At 41.1% G+C, this 18,357-nt stretch overlaps 1 long non-coding RNA gene across 1 annotated transcript; it reads right to left on the reverse strand.

Moving 5' to 3' along the window:
• Positions 1-9,026: 9,026 nt before the first annotated feature.
• On the reverse strand, positions 9,027-10,772 carry LOC144694196 (uncharacterized). Its single transcript, XR_013579672.1, has 2 exons — positions 10,664-10,772; positions 9,027-9,480 (listed from the first exon to the last, which is right to left on the reverse strand). It is a non-coding gene; the product is annotated as an uncharacterized LOC144694196 (long non-coding RNA).
• Positions 10,773-18,357: the final 7,585 nt, after the last annotated feature.

An 18,357-nucleotide genomic window follows, 5' to 3' on the forward strand; every position in this document is an offset into this window, starting at 1 on the left:
GGACGTCATGGGTATGAAAATCAGGCAGAAGGACTGTGATATAATTAAAGAAATTCGCATAGAAAGGGAGGAGGTTCTAAGTGGTCTGGCAGGCTTAAAAGTGGATAAATCTCCAGGCCCGGATGAAATGTATCCCAGGCTGTTGAGTGAATCAAGGGAGGAGATAGCAGAGGCGCTGGCAATAATTTTCAATACCTCTCTGGCCACAGGAGAGGTGCCAGAGGACTGGAGGACAGCCAATATGGTACTGTTATTCAAGGAGGGAGGAAGGACAAGGATGGGCCAGGGAACCAGGGAACTACAGGCCAATCAGTCTAACCTCAGTGGTGGGGAAACTATTGGAAGCAATTCTGAGGGACAGAATTAATCTACACTTGGAGAGGCAGGGATTAATCAAGGACAGTCAGCATGGTTTCGTTCAGGGGAGGTCATGTCTGACCAATTTGATTGAATTTTTCGAAGAGGTGACCAGGTGTGTAGATGAGGGCAATGCATTTGACATAGTCTACTTGGACTTCAGCAAGGCTTTTGATAAGGTTCCGCATGGGAGACTGATAACGAAGGTAAGAGCCCATGGGATCCAAGGTAATTTGGCAAACTGAATCCAGAATTGGCTGAATGGTAGGAAGCAGGGGGTGATGGTCAAGGGGTGTTTTGTGACTAGATGCCTGTGTCCATTGGGGTTCCACAGGGATCGGTGTTGGGTCCCTTGCTGTTTGTGGTATATATAAATGATTTAGACTTGAATGTAGGAGGGTTGATCTGTAAGTTCGTGGATGACACGAAAATTGGTGGGGTGGTAAATAATGAGGAGGATAGCCTTGGATTACAGGAGCATATAGATGGGCTGGTCAGATGGGCTGATCAGTGGCAAATGGAATTTAATCCAGATAAGTGTGAGGTGATGCACTTGGGCAGGACAAACAAGGCATGAGAATACACGATGAATGGTAGGACCCTGGGAAATACCGAGGATCAGAGGGACCTTGGTGTGCATGTCCACCGATCCCTTAAGATAGCGGGACAGGTAGAGAAGGTGGCTAAGAAGGCATAAGGGATACTTGCCTTTATTAGCCGAGGCATAGAATATAAGAGCAGGGAGGTTATGCTGGAACTGTATAAAACGCTGGTTAGACCTCAGGTAGAGCATTGGGTGCAGTTCTGGAATCCACATTATAGGAAGGATGTGATTGCACTAGAGAGGGTGCAGAGGAGATTTACCAGGATGTTGCCTGGACTGGAGAGTTTTAGTTATGAGGAGAGATTGAATAGACTGGGATTATTTTCCCTGGAGCAGAGGAGATTGAGGGGCAACATGTTTGAGGTGTATAAAATTATGAGGAGCATAGATAGGGTAGACAGGAAGGAATGTTTCCCCTTGATGGATGAATCAATAAACAGGGAGCATAGATTTAAGGTAAGGGGCAGGGGGTTTAGAGGAGATGTGAGGAAGAATTTTTTTACCCAGAGGGTGGTGGGAATCTGGAACTCACTGCCTGAAAGGGTGGTAGAGGCAGAAACCCTCATAACATTTAAGACGTATTTGGATGTGCACTTGCGATGTCATGGCATACAAGGCTATGGGCCTAATGCTGGAAAATGGGATTAGAATAGTTAGGTACTTGTTTGACCGGCGCAGACTCAATGGGCCAAAGGGCCTTTTTCTGTGCTGTAGACCTCTATGACTCTATGACTAAGCCTCTACCCACAAATGCATCCACGAGGTCACAGATGCCATCTTTGCGAGAGCACACAACTTTGTGCATTTTGCCCGTGACCAGAATGCAAGAGCGATTGGATCTGCCCAGATTTCCCACAGCTGCAGCTTGTGATCGAGTGCACTCAGGTGGTGCTCAGATCTCCATCACAACACATGGGCAACTATGTCAACCACAAGGACTTCCATTCGCTGAATGTGCAGCTGGTGTTTTTATTTATTCATTTATGGGTTGTGGGCGTCACTAATTAGGCCAGCATTTATTACCCTTGTTCAGATGGCATTTAAGAGTCAACCACATTGCTGTGGATCTGGAGTTACATGTAGGTAAGGACGGCAGATTTCCTTCCCGAAAGGACATGAGTGAACCAGATGGGTTTTTACGACAATGGGCAATGGTTTCATGGTCATCATCAGACTTTTAATTGCAGATTTTTATTGAATTCAAATTTCACCATCTGCCATGGTGGGATTCAAACCCAGGTCCCCAGAGCATTACCCTGGGTCCCTGGAATACTAGCCCAGCAACAATACAACTACGCCACTGCCCTGTGTGCAACCGCCACAAATGCATCCTGCAAGTCTGCGCACGGTTTCCAGGGAGTGTCCAAGATTCCTGCATTCTCAGCCGGTCACAGATCCCTGACATCTTCCAGGGTCCACAGGGGCTGCAGGGGTGGCTCGTAGGGAACAAGGGCTACCCGCAGAGGACGAGGCTGATGACACCCGAGCAGCGGCCTCAGACTGCAGCAGAGCAAAAGTATAACGAAGCTTATGCAGCAACTCGCAACTTGATGGAGCAAACAATTGGGATGTTGAAAATGAGGTTCCGGTGCATGAACCAGTTGGTGGAGCCCTGAAATATAGTTCACAGAGGGTGCCACACATTGTCACATCGTCGTCAAGTGACAATACTACTACGCTATCACTTCCCCTCCATTGCTACTGCTATCTCCATGGTGCGCTTCATGTCTATGTTAACTTTTGCAGGTAAACGGTGCTGAATGGCATCGTTGTGTATGTCGCAAACCAAACGATCTCGCAACATGTTGTTTAGAGTATCTCCGAAGTCATAGTGCTCCCTTAACTGTTTAACTTTGAGATGTACAACTGACCAGGGGCCCTTATTCTAGAGTTGAACTTGAATCTTTGCATGATCACTGATGGTTTATGCTGAAAATGTGCCTTCACAAGGTCTACAAGCTCATTGAAGGACCTGGAATTTGGTGCATTGCGGGGCGTCAGACTACAGATTAGGTCATACATCTCGCCGCTGCAGACACTTAGAAGAATTGCCTTCCGTTTCTCCTCCACTGTTATTTTGTTCGCCACAAAGTAGAAACCTAGGTACTCTATGTACTGACTCCAGTTTTCGATGGATGAGTCGTACAGGTGAATTCTGCCAAAGAGTGGCATTGCTGTTGAGTATACTTTTCTTTCTTCCCTTAAAAATCAAAATACTCACATTCCCGAGGTGAGGTCCAGCATCAGAGCTATTTATCCTCGTTGCCAATTGTAATAAACTTGGGGTACCAGACAGGTTTCTTGTAAGAAACAGTAAACTTTATTTACAGAGCTCCTGATGAAGCTACATACTTGTACTGAGACCAAGGCTAGAAAGCTCCACCTTTAAGAATACTCACGCTTAGGGTTAATTCACCCATACAGTCACATGATCCCCATAACAGTATGAAAAGCTTTGCTTACAATTACTACACACACTTAGTGCAAACCTGGGACGTTTCCGCTCATGATGTCATTAAAACTGAACTCAACTGCATGAGTTGCTGAGTTCACAAGTTCAATGAATACAGCTTCAGGCATTGGCGATGTGTCTAGATCGCCATGAGATAGTGATGTGGTGCAAATATCTGTGGCTTCCTTGAATGGTAAATTGATGAACAGACTAGCAATGTCGAATGAGCACATGGACACAGCATCACTATCGATATGCAAGTCTTGTTTAAGAACTTAAGGACTAGGAGCAGGGAGTAGGCAATTCAGCCTCTTGAGCCATTCAATATGATCATGGCTGATCTCATTTCGGTCTCAATTCCAATTTCCCGCCCTCTCCCCATAACCTTTCAACCCGTTACTAATTCAAAATCTGTCTATCTCCTCCTTAAATTTATTCAGCGTCCCGACATCCACTGCACTCTGAGGTAATGAATTCCACAGACTCACAACCCATTGAGAAAGGTAATTCCTCCTCATCTCTGATTTAAATCTACCAACCTCTAGCCTAAAACTATGGCCTCTCATTCTAGAATGCCCCACAAGGGGCAACATCCGTTCCACGTCTACTTTGTCTATCCCCTTTACATACCTCAATTCGATCTCCTCTCATCCTTCTAAACTCTAGCGAGTATGGCCTAAACTGCTCAATCTCTCCTCATAAGACAAGCCCCGCATCTCTGGAATCAATCTAGTGAACTGCCTCCAATGCAACTACATCCTTCCTCAAGTAAGGGGACCAAAACTGTGCAAAGTACTCCAGGTGCGGTCTCACCAATGCCTTGTACAGTTGCAACAACACTTTCCTATTTTCATACTCTATTCCTTTAGCAATAAATGCCAAAATTCCATCTACCTTCCTTATTACCTGCTGTACCTGCATACTAGCTTTCAGTAATTCATGCACGAGGACACCTAGATCCCTCTGCACTGAAGCATTCTGAAGTTCCTCTCCATTTAAATAATAAGTCGCCTTTTTATTCTTCTGATCAAAATGGATAACCTCACACTTATCCACATTAAACTCCATCTGCCAAATTTTGGCCCATTCACCTAACCTGTCCATATTCATTTGTAAATTTCTTATTTCTTCATTGCAACTTACTTTCTCACCTATTTTGGTGTCATCTGCAAATTTAGCTAGAGTACCTTCTATCCCTGAATCCAAGTCATTAATATAGATTGTAAATAGTTGGGGTCCAAGAACTGAACCTTGTGGCACCCCACTAGTTACAGCTTGCCATCCAGAAAAAGACCAACTCTGTTTTCTGTTGGTTAGCCAATCCTCTATTCAAGCTAATATATTACCCCTAACTCCGTGTGATCTTATCTTGTGTATTAGTCTTTTGTGCGGCACCTTATCAAAGGCCTTCTGGAAGTCCAGATACACTACATCTACAGGATCCCCATTATCCACTTTGCTTGTCACATCTTCAAAGAACTCTAGCAAATTAGTCAAACACGATTTACTCTTCATAAAATCATGCTGACTCCGATGGATTGCATTTTGACTTTCCAAATGCCCCATTACTACTTCCTTAATAATGGATTCCAACAATTTCCCAACCACAGACGTTAAACTAACTGGTCTATAGTTTCCTACTTTCTGCCTCCCCCCCTTTTTGAATAAGGATGTTAGATTAGCATTTTTCCAATCCGTTGGAACCTTTCCAGGATCCAGGGAATTTTGGAATATTATAGCCAATGGATCCACTAACTCCGCTGCCACTTCCTTTAAGACCCTTGGATGTAGGCCATCAGGTCCTGGGGACTTGTCACCCTTTAATCACAATAGTTTGCTCAGTACTTTTTCTCTAGTGATGGTGATTGTTCTAAGTTCCTCCTTCTCTATACCCTCTGCATTACCTGTTACTATTGGGGTGGTACTAGTGTCCTCCACCGTGAAAACTGAGGCAAAATATTGATTAAGCGTCTCTGCCATTTCTGTGTTCCCCAGTAATAACTCCCCAGTCTCATCCTCCAAGGGATCAACATTCACTTTAGCTACTCTCTTTCCTTTTATATACTTGTAGAAGCTTTGGCTATCAGTTTTTACATTTTGCACTAGTTTTCTTTCATAATTTACCTTTGCTCTTTTTATTTTTTTTTAGTAACCCTTTGTTGATCTTTAAAAGTTTCCCAATCTTCCAGCCTGCCACTGACCTTTGCAATTTGGTATGCCTTAGTTTTTGCCTTTATGTTTCCTTTAACTTCCTTGCTTAGCCATGGATGCTTTTTCCCCCTCTTACCCTCTTTCTTCCTCTTTGGAATATATTTTACTTGGGAGGAATTGAATATCAGTCTAGTCTTTGCAAAGATCAAGGAATCTGTGCGTTTGGAAGTGGAATGTAACAGGATAGTAACAGAGTTCAAGAGGTCATAGACAGACTGGGGAAACAGGCGGATGCATGGCAGATACAATTTAGTGCAGAGAAGTGTGATGTGATGCACTTTGGTAGGAAGAATGAGAAGCGACATAAACTAGCTGTTACAATTTCAAAGTGGGGAGGGGCAGCAAGAACCTATGGTACTACACAAATCTTTTAAGGTGGCAGGATGAGTTAAAAGACTGTTAAATAGCTTATTAAGCCTTATAAAGAGACATAGGATGAATTTTAATAGAGTCTGCTGGAGTAGGCATGAATGTTGGGGGGTGGGGTGCCAGGAGAATTGGGCAGGAGGACCCGCATCAAATTCCCAGCATTGGAAAAACTGTCCCCATTGAAGTTGCTAAATTTTTATCAATCATTGGTTAGGTCCTAACTGGAATATGGCAGCACACTTTAGGAAGGATTCCAAGAACTTAGAGGGGGTCCGAAGGAATGTTAGCAGAGATGCTGGATTTCAGTTATGCGGATAGACTAGAGAAACTGGACTGCTCCCCTAAGAGTATAAAAGTTTAAGGGAAGTTTTAATAGAGATGATCAAAATCATGAACAATTTTATTAGAGTAAATAAGGGAAGATTGTTTTCAATGACACAAGGGTGAGTAACCAAAGGATATAGATTTGCGATAATTGATAAAAGAACCAGAGGCGAGATGAGGAAATTTTTATTCACATATGAAGTTGTTTGTGATCTGGAATGCACTTCCTAAAAGGGTGGTGGAAGGAAACTAGTAATAACTTTTAAAAGGGAATTGGATAAATATTTGAGGATGAAAAAATTGCAGGAGTATGGCTGGAGTCATACTTAGCACAAAAGATTGTTATGGCTATTGGAAGCCAATCATCTCAGCTCCAGGGTATTGCTGCAGGAGTTCATTGGGGCCCTAGACCCAAACATTTTCAGCCACTTCATCATTGACCATCCTTCATCTTAGGGCCAGAAGTGGAAATGTTTGCTAATTATTTCAGTTTTGAGTTCTATTCGCAATTCTTCAGATAATTAAGTAGTCTGTGCCTGTATGCAAGATTGGGCTACATTAAGGCCTGGTTAATAACATTCACTCTGCACAAATGCTGCACAAGTGCCAGGCAATGAAAATTTTCAATAAGCATAACCACCTCCTCTTAGCATTGAATGGCATTACCATAGTTGAACCCCCCACCATCAATATCCTGTCCTCCTAAGCAGTAGAGGTCCCATGTTTGGAAGGTTCTGTCGACAGAAGGACAAGGACAGCAGGCTCATGGGAATGCTACTACCTGCAAGTTCCCCTCCAAACTACACACTAACCTGACTTGAAACTATATCGCCATTCCTTCATTGTCCCTGGGACAAAAATCTGGAACTCCCTCCCCAGCATCATTGTGGTGTACCTACACCACATGGACTGCAACTGTTCAAAAAGGTCTCACCATCACCTTCTCAATGATGAGGAATTAGGAACGAGAATAAATTCTGGCCTTGCCAGCTATGCTGAGAATGAATACGTTTGAAAAAAGATCTGATTCCAATTATCTTGTTGCTGTGTGCAAGTTTCTGTTTTTGCCTCGGAAAAAGTGACTACACTTCAAAAGTTAATTAGTTGACTGTAATGCCCTTTGGTAAATTCATTCTTTGTGGAAACCCAGGAACCCGCCCTTTCAAAAATGCAATTAAACTAATGTCGGTATGCTTGCAATGTATGCAAGTGTCTAAGACACCAGGTGGCAGCAAATACAGGCAATTTTAAACAGACTGGAAGTTTCCATTAGCGAAACGAAGAACAGTACTTTTTTGTTTTCCTGGTGTTTTCAGCGAGGTTAAATTATCTACATTCCACAGATTACATTTAGAATCAAAAAAGGAGATGGCGAGGAGATAGGTCTAGCCAACTTTCAACGCACTTTCAGAATCTCACAAACATCCGCTCCTGATGAGTTCTCGCTGCTTCAGTGCATAATATGTACATAGATAAAGCCTCAATCCTAAAAAAATGTTTTGATGTAAACTGTATTATTTGAAGAGTAAACAGATGTGAGAAGGATCAGCGCTGCGCTAAAGGAAATGCTTGGGGATTTTCTTTGTCTGGGGCTGGGAAGCCAGGCATCGTGCCTGCGATGATTGTGTCTGGCGAACCTTTTCTTCTTCAGCAAACCTGTACTTCTTCTCTAAAATGTGGGCTCTTCCACACAGAGGGCAAAGAATGGCGCAGTTCAGTTCTCCTTCCATTAAAAAGCTAATTTCACACAAAAAGGGCATCTGGTTTTACAAAATAAATATTAATTATGCGCCCTTCTCCCTCCTCCTCTGCGCAAAATGCACACAATGCATAAAGAGTCGGATCAGCGCACACCCAACACATCTCCATGGAAACATTGACCTCATGCTGTGACATGAAATCCAGGCTCATTGCTATGGAGACTATCCGTGACATCAAACCTGCAATCCGTTACCATGGTAGCCCACCTACTGACTTCGCAGCTATCAGTTGTGGCACAGAGGCTGCCAACTGGAATGAAGGACAAATGATTGAACCAACATGTGCTGAAGAGTCCTCTTCATGAGCAGCATCATATCTCCAACACTAGCGTCTTTATAAAAACCCTGCAGCTTTAGCTAGCGCTAGAAACATCCCAGAGCAAAGGAGTGACATGCTCCCCTTGTTTCGTTATGTAGCCCTAACAAAGCAGGGCGTAATCTGGCCGTGGTGTTAAAGGAGTGCTGAAATGTCTCTACTGTACTAATAGTCATATTAATTATTTGTACATACATGCATGGATTGTTTTGACTGTTCTCAAGTGGTGGGGACACTACATGGGAGAAGAGCTGTGATTGTCCATCTCTTTTTCCAATTGCTGTGTGTGTGTGTGTGTGTGTGTGTGTTTGTTGTGGTTGTGGTAGCGGGGTGGGTTTAAAGTAATTATTGTCCTGAGAAGTACATTGCAGGGGTTCAGTGGGCGACAAAGTCTCTTCAGAAATAAAGTTTCTATTTAACAGATGTTTGAATTTTGTTTAGAGGGTTGTAGTAGACAAAGGAGACTTGGTTAGGTGTACGGGGCAAGGTAAGGAATAAATTATTGCTGGTGCTGTTTCTCGCGGTTAGACTAAATGCGTTGCTATAGGGCCAAGAGAATTAATGGAGAACATAAAAATAAGGACATGTTATGGATGGGTGGAGGAAATTGCAACTTGCTTAACCAGCCGTAAGGGTTTTAAGTTTGAACCAATTTTATTCGTTAGAAATCGCTTTAAAACACCCCTCGTCACACAAGATAACGGCATTCATTATTCCTTCAATACATCGTAAAAAACATAATTCACACCATTGCATTGTTATACCTTTTGATATAATCTCACTTTAACTCAGTGAAGGCGCTCAGCAGCCTTCAGTGCCCCTTATTGTTAACGTCCAAATATCGAACCTCAGCAAACTATCTTATTTCATTACATTGACTAAAGGCGAAGCTGCAGATTTCGACGCGCAATATATGGACCAAAATGGCTTCTGCTGGTACTTTAGATAATGCGGATTATCTTCATGGGTGGTTTCTCTGTCTGGAGCAGCTGCACTGCAGGCGATTATTGAGGAGGCTTTTTGTTCGCGTATAAAACAAGGAGAGCCTCTTGGAACAATGTTACCAGCTGCAGATGTGCTGATTGTTCTAGTTAACAATAAATGGTGCACATTAGCACCAGGAAAAATGCAGTTTTCTCGCGTATTAGGGCACTTTTTTTTTCGCACTCATCATTTCTGGCAATTAAAAGCTCCGCGTGTAACGTCTGATTTTTTTTTATAAAAAAGGCGACTGGGTAATGATTAACGTGATAATCTGTCTGTTTCCCTTCTGCGCCCCTTTCCAGTGGTATAACCCAAACTGCTTTGAAGAGCTGGTAATGCAGATTTTCTGGAGAAGCCTTCCTCTGTGCAAATAGCAGCCAGACGTGAACACTTACTGGCTATTTATTTCCTGCCTGTGTGAGCTGGCACTTTGAGAGAACATTCTAGAAGGTCTCAGCATATGATTACATTTTGCCACACAAGAATACAACCCTTTGTTTTAAAAAAAAATCTGCAGTCGAAAGTAAAAGGAGCTAAAGCCGTTCTACATGAGCTGAGGATCCTATATGAGAATTATGAAAAACATGCTTTTGTTAGTCCAGTTTGAAACAATTAATGGCTTTTTTTGAGAGCTGAAATGGCTCCTCATTTTGAAAATCTCGGTAAATTGCAGAGTAACGCATATGTACATTAGTAGATTTTTTTTTTGCTCGGTGATTATATGTTTTCCAAATAACTTGGTGCACATTCATAGCAATTTGTTATACTGTGATTCTTTCATACGTTTTCGAAGTCAGCCATTTCTTAGTTTGTTATAGGTGAAAGCGCCAGACTTTCAAAAAAATTACGTTGCTTTATAGTGACAATTAAAATAATTATTTTTATAAGGCTGCCAGATTAAATAATTGACAGTTATAATTTAAAAGTTGCAGCATATTATCATAAACTTGGTAATTTCTCCAGCAATCACACCCACCCACGATCAATAATGTAAAACCTTCCGGTTATTACACCCTTATGTCTCTTGTGTATCTATATTGCAGCCAGACAGTAAACACCATTATAGAAAGCCACAGCAGTAATTTAACCTTTCTTTAAACGTCAAGAAATTCACTAATGCAGCAAAATATGAAGGCGGCTAGTCAAATGCACAAAGTCAATCTAGTATTAACACTGAATATGACATTTCCATTGCAGATTCCCATTGATCTCCTAAAACCTTTCAAATGTTAAACTTTAAGCGCTGAAAATTATATGGCTCAATGAACAAGCAGGAATATACCTACAACGTCATTTTTTCAAGCCCTTTTAATTTCGCCTTCAGTGCCGAGTTAGCAACCACGACTTCATGTTCCCATTTATGAAATAACTAGATACATTGGGAGTAAAATCGTATGCATGAATACTCTGCGATCAGTACCATCCCCTCCCCCCACGTCCTTTTTAGGAACAGTCGTCAGATGAACAAATGTTGGCCTCTATATGTCATTCAGTCAGAGGAGCCTTTGAGAGTCACTTCTCTGCACCAGGAGCTTGAATGAGTTTTTTTCTAGTGCAACTTTATATTTTTTTAATTTGTTGGTACATATTGTGGCCAAGACTTTGTCTTCATCATTGGCATCTGTCTTAGATGAACCAACACTTGGGAAAAGGAGGCTCCTAGGTGTCTTTCAGCATGGGACTCTCAAGGGCTGACCATTGCGTGTTAATTCTCCCAAGTTCTTACTGTGCAGTTGACATTTGTCACCAACTGCTTTAAAGGGATGAAGACAAAAGAGCATCATTGACCAATAATTCTTCATTGACCAGTGATTCTTAGTCACAGGATTTAGGAGCTGTCGCGTGGATATTACCCTTTGTAATATATAAATATTAATGGATTCTTATATGTGCTATTTTGGAACAAATGGACTGTACGATATCACTGTCATTTCTGGGTTTATATCATGAAATGATTTGAAATCAGTGACATAGATCTGAGAGTTTATGGCTTAAACTCCAAAGACGCTTTTAATTGACATAATTGGTTTCAATTATGCCCACTTAACCTCATAACAGTGTCCATACAGAAGTTTCCTCTTTACTGCTTGAAAGACAAGAGTCCTCAATATAGCACCCTCGCCTTTGAATCAGAGGGTTGTGGGTTCATGTCCCACTCCCGGAAACCAAGAACTGTGATTGTACTTGAAAGAGTTGCAATCTGTGACTGTTGATAACTCGAAAGAGTTTCAATATACCTGATGATTACATAAAATAAGTAACACGGAAACAGCATTTAGCCCAACAGCTCAATGCTGGTATTTGTGCTTCAAGTGTACTTTCTGTCATCCTTCTTCATTTGCTGTATGAGGATGGCCTACTATTCCATTTGTCCTCTTGTGTTTCCTTAAATACATCTATCCTACTTGCCACAAATACTTGTGAAAGTAAGTTCCACATTCAAACCATTCTCTGGTTCAAGAAGTTCCTTCTGAATTTTTTGTTGGATTTATTACTATCTTATATCTATGTCCCGTGATTTTAGTCTCCCAACAAGTGGAAACATCTCTATTAAACCTTTTCATAATATTGTGGTGTTTAGCAACCAAGGAGCAGCAGGCAAAAATGACTTTGAGCGGAGGTTGAACATGTGAGCAACAGGAAGGAAGCCTTGCAATGGGTGATGAGTGCTGAGGTGTATCAGTCAACATGCATTTTTTTTATTCTTTCATGGAATGTGGGCATTACTGGCAAGGTCAGCATTTGTTGCCCATCTCTAATTACCCTTGAACTGAGTGGCTTAGGAACATAGGAAATAGGAGCAGGAATAGGCCATTTGGCCCCTAAAGCTTGCTTTGCCATTCAACTAGATCATGGCTGATCATCTACCTCAACACCATTTCCCCACAGTATCCCCATATCCCTTGATATTTTTAAAATCTAGAAATCTATCGATTTCTGTCTTGAATATACTCAATGACTGAGCCTCCACAGTTCTCTTCCAAACATTGACCATCCACTGAGTGAAGAAATTCCTTCTCATCTCAGTCCTAAAAGTTCTACCACTTATTCTGAGACTGTGTCCTCTAGCTCTATATAACCCTGCCAGGGGAACACTTTCCTCCCTGTATCTACCCTGTCAAGCCCTGTAAGAATTTTGATCACCTCTCATTCTTCTAAACTTTAGGAAATATAGGCCTAGTCTCCTCAATCCCTCCTCATAGGACAATCCTGCCATCCCAGGAATTAGTCTGGTGAACCTTCGTTGCACTCCATCTATGGCAAGGATATCCTTCCTTAGGTGAGGAGGCCAAAACTGTACACAATACTCCAGGTCTCACCAAGGCCGTATACAATTGCAGCAAGACTTCCTTACTACTGTACTCAAATCCTCTTGTAATAAAGGCCAACATATCTTTGCCTCCCTAATTGCTTGCTGCAATGCATGTTAGCTTTTAGTGACTTATGAACAAAGATGTCCAGGTCCCTTTGAGCATCAACACTTTCCAATCTCTCACCATTTAAGAGGTATTTCTGTTTATCCACACTTTCACATTTTTCCACACCATATTCCATCTGCCATGTTCTTGTCCACTCACTTAGCCTGCCTAAATCCCCTTGAAGCCTCTTTGCATCCTCCTCAGAACTCACATTCCCACTTAATTTTGTGTCATTGGCAAACTTGTAAATATTACATTTGGTTCTCACATACGAATCATTGATATAGATTGTGAATAGCTGGGGCCCAAGCACTGATTCTTGCGGTACCCCGGTTATCATAGTCTGCCAACCTGAGAATTACCCTTTTATTCCTACTCTGTTTTCTGTCTGTTAACCATTCTCAATCCATGCCCAATATATTACCCCAATCCCATGTACTCTAATTTTGCTTACTAACCTCTTGGGTGGGACCTTATTGAAGCCTTCTGAAAATCAAAATACACCACTGGTTCCCCCTTATTCATTTTGCTTGTTACATCCTCAAAAAACTCAAAATCCTCAAAAAACAGGTTTATCAAACATGATTTCCCTTTCATAAATCCATGTTGACTCTGCCCAACCCTACCATTATTTTCTGTGTCCAGTTATCACATCTTTTAGAATAGAATCTAGTATTTTCTGTACCACAAATATCAGACCTGTAGTTCTGCTTTTTCTCTCTCCCTCCTTTCTTAAACAGTGGGGTTGCATTTTCTACCTTCCAATCCGCAGAAACTCCAGAGTCTATAGAATCTTGGAAGATGACCACCAACAAATCCACTATCTCTACAGCCACCTCTTTCAACATTCTGGGATGTAGATCACCAGATCTAGGGGATTTCTCAACTTACAGACTCATTAACTTTTCCAGTACTAGTTTTTTTTTACTAATACTAACTTCTTTCAGTTCTTCATTTTCACTAGTCCCTTGGTTCCCTAGTATTTCTGGGAGGATTTTGTATCTTTTTCTGGGAAGACAAGCACAAAGTATTTGTTTAGTTTCTCTGCCATTTCCTGATTCCCATTATAAATTCTCCTGTCTCTGCTTATAGTGGACCCACATTTGTCTTTGCTAATCTTTTCCTTTTTACTTGTTAGGCCTCTTAAAAGTCAACTTCATTACTATGGATCTAGATTTACACATAGGTCAGACCAGGTAAGGATGCCAGATTTCCTTCTGAAAAGGCCATTCGTGAACCAGATGGGCTTTTATGACAGTCGATTATAGTTTCATGGTCACCATTACTGAGACTAGGGGCAGAATTTTACTTTATCCCGCTGGATTCAAAAATGACCAATCTCTATGGAGATTGTAAAAAATCGGCCTCTACCATACTCTCAGGCAGTGCATTCGAGATCCTAATGATTCAATGCGTAAAAAGGTTTTTCTTCACGTCACCTTCGGTTCTATGATTCAATTCAAAGCAACATTAGAAGCAATTGCTTATCCAACAGCACATCAACAATCATTCATTTACTAAAACATAACTTGCATTATAGATTCAGTAATAGGTTAGTTAATGTAATGAAATAAGAAGAACCTTGTTTACAATACAGGATAGCTCTCTTGATAGGTAAACAAATTCAAAGAAAAAATTTCATGATCATGAACTTTCATGATGAAATACTGCTTTTCCTATTGAAAGTACTTCCACATTAATATTGCTTTCACACTGCCCAAACATCTATACCAGGGTGATGTGGCATGAAAGTAGTGCAAAGCCCACATCAATCCAACATTGTAGTTCTAACTCCATTTACACCATAGTGGCCTCCTAATATCATATCCTTGCATGCCTGTTAGAAAATACAATCCTTTTGATCTGCTGATGTAACTAAATTATGCTATCAACTTGTTTTAATACTGTGTGCCTGATAACTTTCTAATGGTACAACATTCAAGAAAATCGATGGCGTCATTACCTATTCAAGAACTAGAATAGTTCTGAGACAGGCATTCAGGATACACCAGAGAAATTATAATTTTTCCACTTAATACACTGAATATAACTTCTGTGGCAACATTTACAAATCATAGTTCTGTAAATAATCTTTTGGGAAATAAAATGACTGCCAACCAATTATTACAAGAATCAGCTGTTGTCCGTAACATTTTAATATGATTTTTATATATTCTACCTATATACGTGAATGCATATTGAGTCTCCTTGTATTCCTCTGGAACTGTGCTCTAAACAACTTGGTAAATCATCTAACAATGTTTTGGACATCTCCAAAGCCTCTGATACTGAATATCTCAAAAATAATTACAATAAATAGATTCATACCAAAACTAGTCTAGTTTTCTCTTAAATTACTTCTAACTCTACTGTTTACCTCTGCTGATAACTTATTGTATAACTAGTTTTCCATTGACACACTGATTTCTCAATCTGTTTCTTCTTTATATCAATGATTTCCACTTGTCATCCAACTCTGTCTACCTTTCAGCTGACCATTCTTCAGTTTCCATCAGATGACACTCAGTGCTCACATCTTCTAGTTCTGTCACAGTGCATTGGGTGAAGCATTGGATCTTGGATGACTTAATTGCTAATGGAATAACAAAACTATTTTTTTTTATTCTTTCATGGGATGTGAGCATCGTTGACAAGGCCAGCATTTGTCATTCATCCCTAATTGCCCTTTCTTGAAATGTTGCAGGCCATTTAGTATAAGTACACTCACGGCACTGTTGGGGAGTTCGAGGTTTTTGATCCAGCGGCCGTGAAGGAACAGTGATATATTTCTAAGACAGGATGGTGTGACTTGGAGGAGAACTTGCAGGTGGTGATGTTCCCATTCATCTGCTGCCTTTGTCCTTCTAAAGGTCATGAGTTTGGAAAGTGCTGTCGAAGGACACTTGATGAGTTGCTGCAGTGAATCTGTGGATGGTACACACTGTTGCCACTGGATGGAGTGAATGTTTAAGGTGTGGATGGGGTGCAGATTAAGAGGGCTGCTCTGTCTTAGATGGTGTTGAGCTTCTTGAGTTTTATTGGAGCTGCACTCATCCAGGCAAGTGGGGAATATTCCCTCACACTCCTGACTTGTGCCTTTGTAGCCAAGCTTTGGGGAGTTAAGAGGTGAGTTATTTGCCATGGAATTCCCAATCTCTGACCTGCTCTTGTAGGCACAGTATTTATATGGCTGGTCTGGTTCACTTTCTGGTCAATGGTAACCCTCAGGCAGTTGATGATGGGAGATTCAGCATGGTAATGCTGTTGAATGTCAAAGGAGGGTTAGATTCTCCCTTACTGGAAATGATCATTGTGTGGCACTTGTATGGCACAGATATTACTTGTCACTTACTAGCCAAAGCCTGAATGTTGTCCAGGTCTTGCTGCATATGGACATGGACTGTTTCATTCTGGGGCTGGATTTTCCTCTGCAATCACACCCAATATCAGAATAGTGATGGAAACCAACGGAAAATCTGACAATAAGGTAATGTTCCTGCCACAAACTCTATTTCTCTTGTGTGCAAATGACAAGACAGCTAGAGGCTGTCCTTTCCCTGCCTGCTCCTCATAAATACTGACAGGGAGGTTGTGTTTAGCAACCTAGATTTTCCTCCTTATCAACACTGTCTCCACAAACCCTGCAGACTGACAGCGGAAGGATCGTGGTAGTCCTTGGTCCTTGCAGTAAGCCCCTTAAATTGCTGGATGCAGGGAGAGGCATCGTAGTAACATCCTTTCCCTCCATGCAGATCTTAAACATCTACCTTTGTAGATCTTGGATTTGGACTAAGGCTTAAAATACAATTTAATTCCTCTTCTGCAGGGCATTTCAAATGCTGTAGCAGTGGTTTCTCTCCATCACTGACAGAAAGCTGCACCCTTGCAGGGGTAGTTATTGTGCAGGAAGCCTACCCAATGTACTTAATAACCTTGATCCAGGAGTGTGATTTGGGGTTGAGAGGTCAAAGTGCTGAATGAAGAGCCTGTCCCATCATTAGACCACGACAAATTATTCAAAGACAATTTCTTTCTGACTTTTTAAATCTAAGATATAACCTCTTGCCTTTGATGCCATCCTTATGCTTCTATTTAAATTTTTTAACGCTGTTACGGATAGTGGGTGAGATAAACTGAAATGTCCTATTCCTTCCCCTCCATCTGTAATCAGTGTGGTTTATTTTTGAAAATGTAGATGTGTGTGTTTCTAAACCCTGTTTAGTGTGTGGTCAACTTAAAAGTACCAGCAGGAGACTTTTGTGGCATTATGTTGTGCGGTTATAATATTACAAGGTTTTAGAAAAATGTTTTAAAGGTTACATTTATAAAAAAAGCCTTGGATTGAGTTTAAAAACTGTTTCAAAATGGCTCCAAGCTACCAAACAGAATTGTGGATTTCAGACTGGGGCTCCTCTAACGAGAGGACAAAGCACAATCCTTAACTTAATTATGGCTCACTGTGGTCTCGTCCAGGAGAATAATTAAGTTTTGGTTGACCCCTCATTGTGAGAATGTAAATGTTCCTTGGTCAGAACAGAAACAAAGAACCACAGGTGGGAGAAAGGCTGTTAGAAGTGTTGATGCCTTATATATGGAAAGTGACTTGGCATTCTTGTACAGGTAACATGCTAACAATGGCCATCTTGGCTTACCTGCAAAAAGCATTAAAAAGGCTCTGTGTCTCCTGCCAATGCAAGATGGCCACTGACACCCGTCTGCACATGTGCACTTGTCCGCACATGCGTAGAAAACCTAAAGCCGAATCTTGCCAATAATGGAAAACAGATGCACAAATTTAAATTGCACTCAGAATTTGAAGTTACATAAAAAATGATCTATATATTTAGTATTCACATTGAATTATTAAAAGATTGGTGCAGATTTTGTATTCCTAACTTGGGCATAATGAATCAACCCATCCAGAGCTCCAAGAAAAATCGAGTGAAGAGGATCACTTACTCATAAGAGAGCCAGCGAGTTTCCCAACCCATTTTTAATTTTTGTGGCTGTGTCCAGGTGTTCCAGTAGCTTCAGAAGAAGGAACACAAAAATCTGCTCTATTGCATTTTAAAGGGAGTTTGAAGTCTCCAGCCTCTATGTACATGCTTGTTTGTTTGAAATGGGTCTATGCTGTAGTAAAAGATAAAGCCAAAGGAAATTACCTTGGTGAAAATGGGTATTGTATTTTGTTGTGAATAAAATAGCCCTTGTTCCAAAATCCTAAAAATGAGGAACTAAATGGAGAGGGTAAGTATTGTTGTATGATGTGCTTGCATGCCATAATAATGTAAAGGTGCTCGGCAGAGCAAGGGTTAATGTGGGGCTGGAGAATAGCACCACCCACGGTATGATGCATAAAGTCACATGATAATAAACTGAGAGAACCAACTAGAAATAACACTCTGGAACCAACCTGCATGGAGGTAACAGCACCATGCATGACAATAATCTTGGATCTATAAATAGTTAAAGGTTAACAATAAAGGATTCATGTTTAAATATACAAATCTCAAGATCTCATCATTGAGACATCTAAAGAACCCTCTGTACACCATGGTGGC

This window comes from Cetorhinus maximus, chromosome 19 (assembly GCF_964194155.1).
Source record: "Cetorhinus maximus chromosome 19, sCetMax3.hap1.1, whole genome shotgun sequence".
In the NCBI taxonomy this organism is placed as follows: Eukaryota; Metazoa; Chordata; class Chondrichthyes; order Lamniformes; family Cetorhinidae; genus Cetorhinus; species Cetorhinus maximus.